Below are 15,715 nucleotides of genomic sequence, written 5' to 3'. Positions count from 1 at the left end.
TTTCCATACAAGTTTTTGGATTATTTGCTCCAGCTCTTTGAAGAATACCGGTGGAATTTTTATTGGAATGGCATGGAATGGTCTTCCATCTTTTTGTGTCTTCTTCAATTTCTTTCATGAGTGTTCTGTAGTTCCTCGAATACAGATCCTTTACCTCTTTGGTTAGGTTTATTCCCAGGTATCTTATGGTTCTTGGTGCTATAGTAAATGGAATCTATTCTCTAATTTCCCTTTCTGTATTTTCATTATTAGTGTATACGAAATCCACTGATTTCTGTACACTGACTTTGTATCCTGCCACGTTGCTGAATTGCTGTATGAGTTCGAGTAGTTTGGGGGTGGAGTCTTTTGGGTTTTCCATATAAAGAATCATGTCATCTGCGAAGAGAGAAAGTTTGACTTCTTCATTACCAATTTGGATACCTTTTATTTCCCTTTGTTTTCTGATTGCTGTTGCTAGGACTCCATCATTCTTTTTTTTTTTTTTTTTTTTAAGATACCACTTTTTATTGTACTACAAAGACATCTGAAAAAAACATACAATTTGAAACGCTTTATTTTTGTGTGTGTTCTTGTTATTAACAAGGATATTTAATAAAGTTAGTATTCCAGTGAAAGGAAGTTTTCATGAAAGCCTTCGGGATCAGTTGTATGTCATATAGCAGGGAGTAGCACTGAATTTGGCGTAAGACTTAATGACCTTATTTACAGCCTCCAAGAAATCCTTCTCGGTGGCAATTTTTCACCGTGCTCTGATGGCAAACATGCCGGCTTCTGTGCAGACACTTCTAATCTCCGCACCAGTGCTATTTTGACACAGTCGCGCTAACAATTCAAATCTGATATCTCTTTCGACACTCATTGAACGAGCATGAATCTTAAAAATGTGAGTCCGACCCTCTAGATCAGGTAAGCTGAATTCAATCTTTCTGTCCAGTCTCCCTGGCCTCATGAGTGCTGGATCCAGGGTGTCTGGTCTGTTAGTGGCCATCAGCACTTTAATGTTACCTCGAGGATCAAAACCGTCCAGCTGTTGATCAGTTCCAGCATTGTTCTCTGCACTTAGTTGTCTCCTCCAGCACCATCATCAAAACAAGCCCCTCCAATAGCATCAATTTCATCAAAGAAGATGAGGCAGGCTTTTTTCGTTCTGGCCATTTCAAAGAGCTCACGAACCATTCGAGCCCCCTCACCGACGTACTTCTGTACAAGTTCAGATCCAATAACTCGAATGAAGCAAGCATCAGTCCTGTTAGCAACTGCCCGAGCACAGAGGGTCTTGCCTGTACCAGGTGGACCAAAGAGCAGCACACCCTTGGGAGGCTCAATGCCAAGGTTAACAAATCTTTCTGGATGAAGTAATGGGGTTTCAACTACTTCTCGAAGTTTCTCAATCTGTTCCTTACAGCCACCCACATCACTGTAAGTGACATCAGGTTTTTCTTCCACCTGCATCATGGTGACTGTTGGGTCAATCTTGGGAGGCAGCAGAATGTGAATCTGATACTTATTTCTGTCCACCCCAACTCTCATCCCTTCTTCAGTGTCGGTAGGTGCTACCTGATCACTGAGGTCCACCACAAACTTGGCAAACTGCTTCACATTGATAATGTACTTTGGGTTCTCCGAGTCAGCATTGGTTATCTTCGTACACCTTGCAACCTGCAAAGGCTGTTCACTCTGCAGTGTTTGCTTATCTGCAGCCAAATCCCAGAGTGCTGGTGGGGCCAGGCCAGTATCAGCCTCTTTAATACCAGTGAGCTCATTAATTTTCTTGAGAAGTTGTTGAATGTCATCTTCAACCTGCTTTATCTGCCTAGAGTAAGTGCTTTGACCGTAAGTTTTCAGCAAGGCAATATCCCCCTCATCCAGAGCTCAGATAGGCTTGTCGTCCTTCTCCTCCTCTTTGGTTTTCCACTGATCGGCACCGAGGTAATCCGGCATTTTCATTGTTCCGAGGGCCTCAACTGCTCAATGATTACACCGGACTACATCATTCTTAAAGGGACTATCCACCAAGATGATCTAACAATTGTAAATATCTATGCCCCCAATATGGGAGCAGCCAATTACATAAGAAAACTGTTAATCAAGATAAAGAGTCATATTGATATGAATACACTAATAGTAGGAGATCTTAACATGCCTCTTTCAGAAATAGACATCATTGAAGCAGAAAATCAATAAAGAAACAAGAGCCTTGAATGACACATTAGGTCAAGATTTATTAACTTGAATTCTAACAGTTCACAGACGGGCAGTTAGAGGCCCTTCTTTAGTATTACAGCAGGTGGCAGAAGAGCACAAGTGTTTGGTTTCTCTTCCCACAGCAGCCATGATAGTTTCAACCAGGCTCCATATCAAAAACAAGTAGGGGGCTGGCAACAGACTAGGGGCAATATATATTAAGCCCCTGTGCTTGGGGCATACCTCACATTGCAGGAAGAGGATCCTCAAGTTTGGGAGTCCCATGGAACTCAGAGTTCTCTTGCTGAACTCTAGGGGCAGACACTGCATAAAGTATTTCTTCTTCTCTGCCTCCTTCCCTTGCCTTTTCCTTTCCTTCACTGTCCCTCCTGGTCACAGATGTCCTACCTCAGGGGACCCTGCTCTGTGGCTTCATAGCTATGGGGTCCGCCAGCCACAGCCCACAGGACCAACTAGCCTTTCATTCACCCCTTTCCACTCCCACCTTCTTGGCAACAGGAGTCATAGGTGAGCGTTACCACCACTGTAGAAGCCAGGGTAACAGGCCCCACCCAGCTGCCTGGGCTCTGGTCTCCCTGAAGACCAATCCACACCCTTTCAGAGGGATGGATTTCTTTGGTTTCTGGTGTGCTGTGCAGAGGAATCTTTTTTGTGTTTTAGAATCCAACTATTTGTAGACAGAAAGGGGGGACAAATGGGAAGACTCATTCTGCCATTATGCTGACCTCACTTCTCCCAAGAATGATGGTTTTAACCATCATTTAACCATTCAACCCTCCACCCACTCCAATGGCTCTAAATAAATAAATAAATAAAATCTTTTTTTTAAAGATTTTATTTATTTGAGAGAGAGACAGAGATAGTGAGAGAAAGCAAGAACAGGGAAGAGAGGAAGAAGCACTGTGCCCACTGATCAGGGAGCCCAAAATGGGGCTTAAGCCAAGAACCCTGGAGTCATGACCTGAGCCAAAGGCAGCTGCTTAAAAAACTGAACCACCCAGGGGCCACTAAAATCTTTTTTTAATTCAAAAATAAAGTAGCCAAACTATGGCAGGAACCGAGATGTCCTTCAACAGATGAATATATAAAGAAGATGGAGTTCATATATACAATGGAATATTATTCAGCCATCAGAAAGGATGAATACCCACCATTTGCACTGACCTGGATGGAACTGGAGGGGATTTTGCTAAGTGAAACAAGTCAAGGAGACAAAGATCATATGGTTTCACTCATATGTGTAAAATAAGGAATAGCATGGAAGATATTAGGGGAAGGAAGGGAAAACTGAAGAGCTGGGGGAACCTCTGGATAACTTTTCATTGCTTTAAGATCCCCAGACCACTCTCCTGTCTGCACACCACTGGAAGATAAGGTGATCTCATTATCAGAGGCAAATCTGGTTACATGATTACTTTCAAACAGCTTAAAACAGGTATAAGGCCTCTCAGAAATCTCTCAAATAGGCATCAGGAGTTTATTACTTTTCATACATGCAAGTAACTTGTACACTCTTTTTTATACTGCCCACACAAACCAGCACAGCTGTGATTTTGAATCTCACTTCTACCACTCTTATCTGCCCATAATCTCTCCAAAGGAATCTCAGGCTCTCTACTTTCCTTCTCAGCTCCTTCTCTTTTCCTAACATATTTTTTCTTTCCTGAATTGAGCTCCACTTTTCCCTAGTAAAGAATTTTAACTCTCCTCGTTTTCTCCTTTTGCATCTTCACACTTTGCCTCCAATAAACCTAACCAAGTTAAACCCAACAGGTAAGAGCAATATTCTCCTAAAAGGAAAGATAATGGTTGTGAACAATTATCAGTAGCTTGTTTTTAAAAACACATACATATCCCATATCATAATGTTAAATATTTAATATATAACATATATTTAATAATATAATATGATTATAACATATATAAGTTATTATTCTTCTTACACAACAATATACAAAAGATGTTATATATAACTGCAGGTGGTTCACAGACCCCACCCCCAAGAATCCATAAATATCCTGGTGGCTCTGCATCTCAGATTCAGTTCACTTGCTCTAAAGTATTTAATTCCTCAACACCTAAGGAGGCTTAAAGGAAGAAACCCAGTTCTGACAGGGAGTCAGAGCATGAGGAAGGAAAATAAAGACCAACATGCCAGAGGTCTAGCAAGAAACAGGAAAATCAAAACCAGAGGAATTTCAGGGGAAACTGAAACTGAAACTTATAAATGACCTCTCGGTTGTCAATGCACCAATTAAATGTATGAATTGAGCAGTGGGTTCAGAGGGTGTTGGTAACCCTAACAGTGACCTGCAGTAGAGAATGGGTCAGAATTAAGGCAGAACTGTGTTCCCAAGGGAAGTCCTTACATTCTTAAGAGAAAGAAGGCATAAGTGACAAGGGAAGCATGGACACCAACCCCATCCTGGTGTAGGGTCTGTGACAGAGAAGGTGGCTGAGTTTAGCCTGGGGAGATAAGGTAATAGGAAATTGAGTAGCTTACCTGCATACAGATGTGCCTACCTCCAGACTGAAAGGGAACACACCCTGGTGAGACCTCAGTCAGGACAAGCCTGCTCAGCATTCATCTACTGACCCTTGCCTCCCCTCTGGGCTATGGGTAACACTAACTGCAGAGTGGGGAGAGGTTGGAAAGGAAATGGCCTCCTGCCAGGTGCTGACATACACTGTATAAAAAATTACAGGGATAAAATATATAAAATTCCATAATTATAAAAACATCATTACTATACTTGGTGATTTTGAACACAGAGATATTTGAGAAATAACCCAAAAGGAGAGATAATTCCAGGCAGGGATGTGAGATGAACTCTAGGGTAACAGTGGCCAATCCTTCTCAGATAACACAGTCACTATCTGGGGGCATTGACAGCTCATTTCACCAAATTCTCACACATAGTCTGTCCAGTCCTCTACCCATCATTTTTTTATCACAACCTCCAGGAAGTGGAGAAAACACAGTCTCCCTGGTTGGTATTATGGAGCTAAGGTCACACTCCTATCATTAGTGACCCCATTAATTTATGTACTTCTTTTCTAGAAATCTCAGAGCAGCTGGCTTTTGAATTCCAACTGTTGACAGAACTAGTTGCACTGAATGCTAAAGATCTAGCAATATGGCATGCAGGTCAGCATTGGAATAACCCCAAGATGCACAACAGACTCCAGGTACCACTATCACCCCCAGGTTCCTAAGAAATGGGTGGAAACAGTGGCCTAGATTGGAGAAAGCTCATGGAATGTGCTCTCATATTCCATCCTTCTCTGCTCTTCTCACCTCACATACTCTCCAGGTCATCTGCACACCCACTGCCACTTGGTACATCACTTCACCTTCAATAAATCTAGCTACCTCCCGAGGAACCTCCCTAATATCCACATCCCTGAGGTTGGCTTCTTCTGCCTGAATTCCTCACAGATGCTTCAAACTCAAATCCTGAACAGGTTCATACTTGGTCCCATCTTTGATAGCCTGATGATAAAAATATTCCAATCCTTCAGCCTTCCTTACCTCCAGCTCACCCTCGGCCACATACTGTTAGTGCCTTCACACACTTCTTCTAGGCTCCATCATGTGACTTGACTCAGTCCCTGAAAGTTCAGGGAATATGACTCCAGCAGTGGTTGTAAACTACTTTTGCCATTTGCCTTGCCCTCTCTCATGAAAAGGACATGCTCAGGCTAGCACTGCCTTCCTAGCTAAGGTTGTCCTAGACCAGCCAAGAGTCAGCTAAACAACACCCATTGAGAAAACCCAGCCAAGGTCCACTGTCAGGACAAATAAAAATTAAGGCAAAGAGGCTGATTGTCCCTGTTGAAAATAACAGAAGAGAGTCCCGATCTTTTTTGTTTTTCATCATTTATTGAGAAAACTTGTGACTGTGGGTGCTTTCTCTCCTCTGTGAAATGTAAGTAAGCCCATTGAAGAACAAAGATAGGCTTTTGCCAGCTTTGTGATCCAGGGATGTCTTTCTCAAAGATCTGAGAAACCTAACTTTGAGTGGCTCACTCAAGGAAGACAACACCCCTCTCTCCTCCTTCCTGTACCAGGGTATGGGCCTAACCTCAGTGGCACCAGGATCCTCCTGAAAAACCACTTCCTGTTATAAAAATGGGAAAATTTGTTTTCTTCTGGATGAGGCCAACTAGCTAACATAGATGGTCACCCTATTACTATGTATTACATATTACTATGTAAATATATCTGTCACTGTTTGTGACAGATGGTACTGTCATGTCCACTCACTTGAAAGCTAGTAACCATCTATTCTGAGAACATATGTTTAATGAGCTGTGTCTGCATGGCTATGGAAGAGTTATTTTCTTTGTCTTTGTATCTCTTCAAAGATTGCCTATGATACACATCGCCTTTTGGTAAATCTAATTCTATAATAAAAGGGTTTTCCTTCCTACTATCTGTCTGAAAGAGATTTCTCAGAGATTTATTTTTAATTATATTTCCCCAACATAACCAAAGATGTATGAGCAAACCCAGTTAAGAATAGCCAAATACTGCTACAAATGGCTAACAGACACATGAAAAAATGTTCAACATCAATAGCCATCAGGGAAATAAATATCAAAATGACATTGAGGGGTGCCTGGGTGGCTCACTGGGTTAAGCCTCTACCTTCAGCTCAGGTCATGATCTCAGGGTGCTGGCATTGAGCCCTGCATCAGGCTTTCTGCTCAGCGGGGAGCCTGCTTCCCCCTCTCTTGCTGCCCGCTGCTCTGCCTACTTGTGATCTCTCTCTCTGTCCAACAAATAAATGAAATGTTTAAAGACACACACACACACACACACACACACACACTGAGATACTACCTTACATCGGTTAGAATGGCAAAGATTAACAAGGCAGGAAACAACAAATCTTGGAGAGGATGTGGAGAAAGGGGAACCCTCTGACAATGTTGGGGGGAATTCAAGTTGGAGCAGCCACTTGAGAAAATAGTGTGCTAATTCCTCAAAAAATTAAAAACAGAGCTACTCTGTGACCCCCAAAATTGCATTACTGGATATGAACCCCAAAGATACAGATGAGCGAAAGAAGCCAATATTTATAGCAGCAATGTCCACAACAGCCAAACTGTGGAAAGAGCCGAGATGCCTTCAACAGATGAATGGATGAAGAAGTGATTCATATATAAGTGGAATATTACTCAGCCATCAGAATGGAAGAATATTCACCATTAGCACTGACATGGATGAAATTGGAGGGGATTATGCTAAATGAAATAAGTTAAGCAGAGAAAGACAATTATATGGTTTCACTCAGATGTGCAACATAAAGGAATAGCATGGAAGACATTAGGGGAAGGAAGGGATCTGAAGGGGGGAAATTGGAGGTGGAGATGAACCATGAGAGTCTATGGACTCTGGGAAACAATATGAGGGTTTCAGGGGGAGAGGGTGGGAGGATGGTTTAGCCCAGCGATGGGTATTAAAGAGGGGACGTGTTGTGATGAGCACTGGGTGATATATACAAGTAATAAATCACTGAACATTACATCAAAAACTAATGATGTACTATCTGTACCTGAGGAACTACAGAACATTCATGAAAGAAATTGAAGAAGACACAAAAGCTGGAAAAGCATTCCATGCTCATGGATTGAAAGAATAAACATTGTTAAAATGGCTACACTGCCTAGAGCAATCTATATTTTCAGTGCCATCCCAATCAAAATTCCACCAGCATTTTTCAAAGAGCTGGAACAAACAATCCTAAAAATGATTTGAAGGATTTCTCCTGCATTCCCCTGGGAACAAGCACTCCAGCCCCAGGACTATACAGTTAACTATTCATAATGACAATCACCATGCTCTCTGTGCCCCTCATAGTCAAGACCACAAACCAGAAAGGCCCTTTGGAAGAGAGTAGTGATCCCAAGTACCTTCTCATGTATGTGCTACTCACGAAAGTTCCTGATCAATCTCTTTTCTGTGCACCTGGTCCAGAAACACCTGTTTATGCCAGGATTCTCACTTCTCCCCACCCCACTATTCACCTCTCTCACCAACCATGTGGCCTCCCTGTGTGCCCAGCACACCTGCCACATGCCTAACTCAGTTATTTCACAGAGGTGTTCTTCTGCTTGGAACTCTCACCCCCAGATAGCCACTTCTCCAAATGCCTACTCACCACTACTAAACATCCTCTACAACCCAACTGTTTACACTTTTATTGTTTTTAGAAAATAAACTCTACAGTCTACGGCCATACCACCCTGTCTATGGCCATACCACCCTGAACGCGCCCGATCTCGTCTGATCTCGGAAGCTAAGCAGGGTCGGGCCTGGTTAGTACTTGGATGGGAAAATAAACTCTACAGAGCAAGGATTGTGGTTTGGTTCAGTAATGCCTCCAGGTACCCAGAAGGGGAGCTGAGACTTCATGGGGATTCTATATGCACACTGAATTAATGGGTATTAAAGAGGGGACTGAATTAATGAGTAAGTGAAGACACCTCCTTTCCTTCAGCTGTAAAATGAGGGGCTAATTTACTTGGTCCCAAGTTTGCTCCCAGCTCCAATACTACAGCACCCTAAATATAGATCAATGACCCATCTGCAATTTTCAGTTCCAAACTGGCAGATTCATAGAAGCTTTCCTTTCTGAAGAAGGAGGTATATAGTCTGTTGTCAAAAGCCTGAACCTTATGGATATGAAGGATGGTCTCTCCTCAGGTGAGGAATTCCTTCACCAGTGAAGTCCACCCTGTGTACTGGGCCAGGCTGCACCTCTCTCTGCTCCCACTGGTTTTGATAGATGAGCACTGCTTCTGAGAACTTGGCGTGGAACCACCGCAGCTCCATGTTCTCCACATTCATGGACACCACATGGCAGCATGGTGTCCCCACCCAGCACTGCCACAATGGGTTCTGAGGAGCCAATCACCACAAGTCCTCTGTGGACACAGACATAAGGGTGAGAAAGCAAGAGAGATGCAGGGCAGGGAAGGGAACACATGAAGGAGCGGGTAATATTCAATTGGCATTTCACACACTGTCAGGTGGGAGGCCCAGAGAAGTGGGGGTAAGAGTCAGTTAGGAGGTTTTGACCTGAAGGACTCAGCTTTTACCACTTTGTACCTGGGCAAGATCCTCTTACCACATACTTGAGACCCAGCAATGATTTCAAAGAGACTCTTTCAGCAGCCTGTGCTCCTGACTCCAGGTCCTTCCATGAAGGACTCTCTAACTCAGTGGTTCTAACTTTCCACAGGCATCAGAATCGCCAGAAAGTCCTGTGAAACACAGACTGTTGGACTCCACCCCCAGAGTTCCTGGTTCAGTAGTTTTGGAGTGAGTCTAAGGGAATGGTGGGGACACTCTTACTAATGTTCCAGGGACCAAACTCAGATCCACAGCTCTAACCTGCCTCCTCTTAGGACAGGACTAAAAACTGACCACAAAACACCTGTGGCCTAGGTGGGAACTCTACTCATTCAGCCACTCAGGAACTTACCCACCCCTACTCCTAAGTTAGATATTTGTCCCCATATCTTAGTACTCTGGTGAATTACATTTGCACTAAACCTACAGTCCAAAGCTATTTCTGTTAAAGCCTGCCCCCACTCCATCACCTATAGGATGCAAATCACTACTTCTTACAACAAAAGGTTCATTTCACTACTGCCACCCCCTCACAGTCACTGGTCTGAGAAGTTATGGACATGTCACAACAGCACATTTCTCCAAGAAACACCCATGCTGGACTTCAGAAGAGTGACTTCTCACCCCCTGTGCTACTCAACTTTGGCTGAGTATGTCTTACCTGTGGGATGAGAGTGACTACACTCCCTGTGACTATTCTCTCCCAAAGCTATGTGCATGACTCTTTCAATCCACAAGCAAAACCATGTCCCTCCTCTGCTCAAAGCCCTGCAATGGCTCCACAGTTCCTCATATGGCCCATAGTCCCTATAGGGATGCCCTGCTACTGCTCTCTGATCCCCCAACCCTTGCTTCTCTCCCTCTCCCTCACTCTGCTACAGCCAACACTTACTTACTCGGCTTCCTGAACACACAAGCACACTTCCAGCTTTGCTCTGGCTGCTCCACATGATAGAAACCCTCCATCCTGGGGGAGCCTCATAGGATGACTCATTGCCTCCACCACGCTTTTCATTCCCATCTCACTACCTACATTGGCCACCTCATGGAGCATTACAGCCTGCCCACAGCAGCCCTCCTGCGTCTCTCCCTTCCACACCGTCCTCTACTTCCTTGTCCCATGCTCTCCACTCCTCCAACAGTCATACATTGTATGGGGTTGTGGTATTTAGTACTTCCTGTCACCTGCCAGAATGGGTTTTGTGAAGACAGATGCTCTGTCATTTTGTACATAGAGTAGCACCTAACACACACTGGACACCATGTCAGTATTCATGGGTGTAATGAATTAATAACAAAATAAGTGGTTAGATACCAATAGAGCCAGGGAACAAGAAATGAGGGAAAATTACTTTTCATACTTCTCAGTGAAATTCACATTTTTTACTTTATAAGACATAAACTCCTCATTAGACAACTGTCATGATCCTATGTTTTTCTTTTATGGCTTAGGAATTCTTCTTATATGTTTAATTACAATTAGCAGTTCAATGATCTCCAGAATCTTTTTAGAGCCAGGGCCTCCACTGTGGAGGCCAAGAAAAACAGGGCTGTACCCACCTCGAGTCTAGCCCTGACATAAGTACAGCCATCTTGGCAAAGCAAAAGCTGGCACCTTGCACCCCCGTCCACCCGCTCCCCTCCCCTCCGCAGTATGTATGACATTCCTCAGCCACCTCTAACTGCCCTAAAAGAAAAACAAATAGTTAACTTGCAAAGATCACAATCCTGCAAAACAGGAGTCTCCCTTGGTTTACAAATGTCCTAGAGATCTACAAACAAAGAAGCTATCTAACAATAGCACAATTTCCAGAGTCATAATAACTCAGTTCCTCAAGTCCTAAATAAAGTTAAATTTCTTCTAAACCCAGATCTCACTAACAAGGACTCTTGATAACAAGAATGTGACATTCCACCAGGAAACTCTCAATTGTCTTCATGCTAGTGCCTTATTAAAGGGAAAAATGGCCTTGGCTTGATAATAACCAGGACTTCAATATCCTGACAGTCTTCTTTACCCTGATAGCCCTTCTGAACACCTCCATTGTCCTCACCCACCACCGAGTCTACCCCAACTCGGCTTTTAAAAACTCTGACTATAATGTGGCTCAGGGTCCAAGTCCCTACTCCCCTATGTTGGGTATACCAAACACAAATAAACCCTCATGTGATTGCATCTGTGCTTGACTCCTTGGTGGTCTCTCAGATGTGAAAACTTGGGTACAACATCCACCAATAACCATGTGTCCTGATGGAGACTCTACCAGAACTCCTGGGGCATCTCACCCACCCCAGGGAGACACAGGAAGGGGCAGGGGACACACTCACCTGCAGACCGCACAGCAGGCAGCTAGAAAAGAAGGAGCAGGGAGGGGAGATGGGAGAGAAAAGAGCCCCTGCAGCCATCTTCCATTTCCTCAGAGCTGGGGAGACACAGGGCAGGAGAAAGCTGAACACCTCCACAGGGGAAGCAGGGCCAGCCCACAGATCTGGGCCTCAGAGCAGACAGCAGGGCTCAGGGCTGGCAACAGCCCCCAGCAGGAGCACAGCCTTTCTTACAGCTCAGTATGCTGATGAGGTGGGGGCCCCACAACCCTGATGTGAGGAAAGCCTGCCCAGGTCTTTGGAAACTTTCCCAGCCTGCTTTGCCCTCAGGACCAGACACTTCTTACTTCAGCACAGGGGTCTCCTCCATGTCTGCATGAGTCACAGGCCACCACAGATGCCCAGAGACACAGGGCATATACTCAGGTCCTTCTCCATGAAGAACTCACCAGCTCCTGTGTGCTGTTCTTCTGCTGCTCCCTAATTATTGCCAGGGAATGACTGAGAAGCATGTGAGTCAGACTGCGTCCTTCTCAAGGACACTGTGGCTCCCACCACAGTCATGTTGTCCTGAGATCCTTTGCTTGGTCAGTCCCATTTCCCCACCCAGTCATTTGCTGATCAGGCCAAATACATGGCCATTCACATATCCAATGCCCTGTTAATTTTCCATGATGGGTTTACAATCCTCATCCTCTCTATCCTTGAGGAGCTTCTGCCTCAGGATAAAGGATCCCAGCAGGGCAGGAGCAGCAGAGGGTAAAATGAGCCCTGCTCAGAAAGAAGGGCTTCACACCACTTACATATGGGAGGCAGTCAGTGGTCTTAAAGGACAGATTCTGGACTGCTGACATCTCCTCCCCTCTCAGCCACTTTCTGTGTGACTTTCTTTGACAAGTTTCTTGATCCACTCTGCCTCATCTGCAAAATGGGGATAGTAAGAGTATAAGGTATACCCCAAGGTATAAGCAGAATTTTCTCAATTTAGGTATGTGAATCCTATGAAATTATGTCATTAGAACAGTACCTGGTCCTGGGAATGCTACAGAAATGTCATTAAATAAATAAGTAAAATGCTGCCTCCATTATTATCCAGCACCTCCACCCCTGACCCTACCATGATCTCAGCCTCCTCCTCACAGCCAAAAGCTCTGAGCTTTACCCTTGTTGCCAAACAGGTATCTTCAGAACCCACTCACCTGCTTGAAAATGAGGGACTTCATAAGCATCTCTAACTCAACAGTGCAAGATCTCAGCTGGCCCCAAATCTGCTCTCAGATTGCCTCAGTAGTTTGCTGCTCTGAGGCCCACATTCTGCTTCCAGGTCCAATATGGGTGATGCTGGCTTCTCTTGTTGGAGAGGTAGTGGTTCCCAGATGAGTGGAGAAGGAGAGCCTGGCACAAGTTGCAGGGGTCTCTCCTGAAACAGGGACCTGGGGCACTAAGCACTTCCAGATAGAAGAATCTGCCCTGTACTGACTCTTTCCACCATTTGAAAGTGAAAGCTTACAAAACACAATCCCAGCAGACTCTGCCCTGCCCTCTGGATGGTGCACCCTCATTACCAGAAAGGAAACAGCATGATCAGAGCCACAGAAACAGGACAAGTACAGGTACACTCTCCCACTCTGCAGGAGGACACAGAGACACAGACTTAGCAACCATTTATTGAACAACAACTACTCTCCTGGTCACCTAACTGTTCACTACTAAGATGACACCATGTCTGTGGGTGTATTGTGGATCCACCAGTGTAGCTGTTTTGCTCAGGTGTTCATGTGTGACTGGTATTAAGACTCTAGTTTGGGCCAGCACTCCATGTCCACACTTCTGCCAGCTTCCTGTCACTACTGTCTTCATTCTACAGATGAGGAAACCGAATCTCTCAGTTTCACAACCACACACCCAGCAAAACCTCTCCCAGGCTTTTCACTCTCAATTGTTCTGAATGATCCACTGTATTTATTTTCTGGAAGCAAGAACTGACAGACCCATGATGCATGGGAGTGATAGTTTTCTGCCAGGATCCCTGGCCTGAGATATTCTGGGCAGAACCAGGACTTCTGGATTTATCTGAAAGCATCCCATGTTGTCATCCTCAAACATCCATTCTGACAATATACACTTAGACTCAGAAATATTGGGGATATCCTAATTTAAAAAATATGGGAGGAACCAGAGCCAATATTTACTTCCAGGTTCATCCCCAGTGTCCCCACTGCACCCTGCCCCACAGGGAGACTCCTCAAGGCCTGAGAGACATTAGGGGAATATTATTAAAAGACACAGGGAATGGGCACCTGGGTGGCTCAGTCAGTTATGTTTCTCCCTCTGTCTCAGGTCATGTTCCCAGGGCACTGGGATCCAGCCCAGCATTGGGCTCCCCACTGAGCTTCTCTACCTACTTGTGCTCTCTCTCTCTGTGTCAATTAAATAAATAAACTTTTTTTTTAAGTTATCCTATCAAAAAAAGACACAGGGCATGGATTGCATGGAGCACTGGGTGTGTTGCAAAAATAATGAATACTGTTATGCTGCAAATAAATAAAAAATAAATTTAAAAAAATAGCCACAGGGAAGAAAGTCTTATTTTATTGAGTACCTCCTAAGTGCCAGGAACAGAGCTACACAAGTTGTATTCACAAAACAAGATTCTCACACATGCGAACAGAAATGAAGACATCAGTTCTGCCATCTAGTAATCTTTTATGCAGGAACTTTCCAGAGGAGGGAGGACTGGAGCAGCAGTAACACTGCCCCCCACACCCCCAGACACCCCAGTCCTCAAGCCCAGCCCAGCCCAGCCCCCAACTCCATACAATGCAAGGTGAAAGAGGAGGAGGAAGGGGACCTTGGACCCAGCAATGATGCAGATGATAGGGCCTGAAAGCTAATCCCCCTGCATGCCCTTCCTTGGACCTTATGTTGAAAGGGGAGAGGAAGGAATGACAAAGCACAGGGAAGATTTTCTTGAAGGATAGTGGAAGGATATCTGAAGACACATTGGAAAGGAAACAAAACAGCAAACTCCCTGCCTCCTCCAGCTCATCAGGCTTAAGTTCTGGCTGTTTTATCTACAAACACTGTTCACTGACCATGAATGACTTTTCTTGCTCTAAATATAGATCCTTCTGATGTTAATTGAGTTAATATTATACTATCTACTTTAACAGTCATATAACAATTCTTTTTTTTAAAATTTACTTTTTAATTTCTTTTCAGTGTTCCAGAATTCATTGTTTATGCACCACACCCAGTGGTCCATGTAATATGTGCCCTCTGCAATACCCACAACCAGGCTCACCCAAACCCGCACCCACATCCCCTCCAAAACCCTCACTTTGTTTCTCAGAGTCCACTGTCTCTCATGGTTCTTCTCTCACTCCAATATTTGTTTTAATTAAGTTATTGACATATAGTATATTATTAATCTCAAAGGTAGATTTAGTAATTCATCAATTGCGTATAACACCCAGACCTCATTACATCATGTGTTACTCTTAATGCCCAGCACTCAGTTACCTCTTCCCCCCACACACTTCCCTCCCCTCCAGCAACCTTTAATTTGTTTCCTGTAGTTAAGAGTCTCTTATGGTTTCCCCCCTCTGACATTTAGTTGCTTCAAGTGCCTTTGAAGCAGAGAAATACCTAAGCGAAAAAACTAGGGCTAAGATATAATGAATTATGATTTTATAATGTGCTAATTGGTGGAAAGAATTATACCCACTTATTAAAAACATGAAATAAAGTTTAATTTATTCTAAATTTTTATTAATTTTTATTTAGAGTATACTTGACTATGATACATTCATTTCAGGCGTACAACATAGTGATTCACAAGTTAAACATTACGCTATGCTTACCATGAGTGTAACTACTATCTAACTGGGAGCCTATCTCCCTCTCTTCACCTTTTTGGCCCATCTGCCCAACCCACCTCCCTCCTACAACCGTGACTTCTTTGAGGTTCTCTTCTAGGCAGGAAAATGCAGGGTTGATAAAAATTCAAGGTTCTGAGGCATTTCGATTTTTTTTTATTAC

The 15,715-nt window shown here is 44.0% G+C and overlaps 2 pseudogenes; both read right to left on the bottom strand.

The window, feature by feature from the left end:
- Nucleotides 1–11,870, bottom strand: part of LOC116589409 — a 245,749-nt pseudogene extending 233,879 nt beyond the window's left edge.
- LOC116588971 lies at nt 562–1,954 on the bottom strand (annotated as a pseudogene).
- Nucleotides 11,871–15,715: the final 3,845 nt, after the last annotated feature.

Source organism: Mustela erminea, chromosome 4 (genome assembly GCF_009829155.1).
Source record: "Mustela erminea isolate mMusErm1 chromosome 4, mMusErm1.Pri, whole genome shotgun sequence".
In the NCBI taxonomy this organism is placed as follows: domain Eukaryota; kingdom Metazoa; phylum Chordata; class Mammalia; order Carnivora; family Mustelidae; genus Mustela; species Mustela erminea.
The sequence above is the reverse complement of the archived record's forward strand: the minus strand, read 5'-3'. Positions and strand labels throughout refer to the sequence as shown.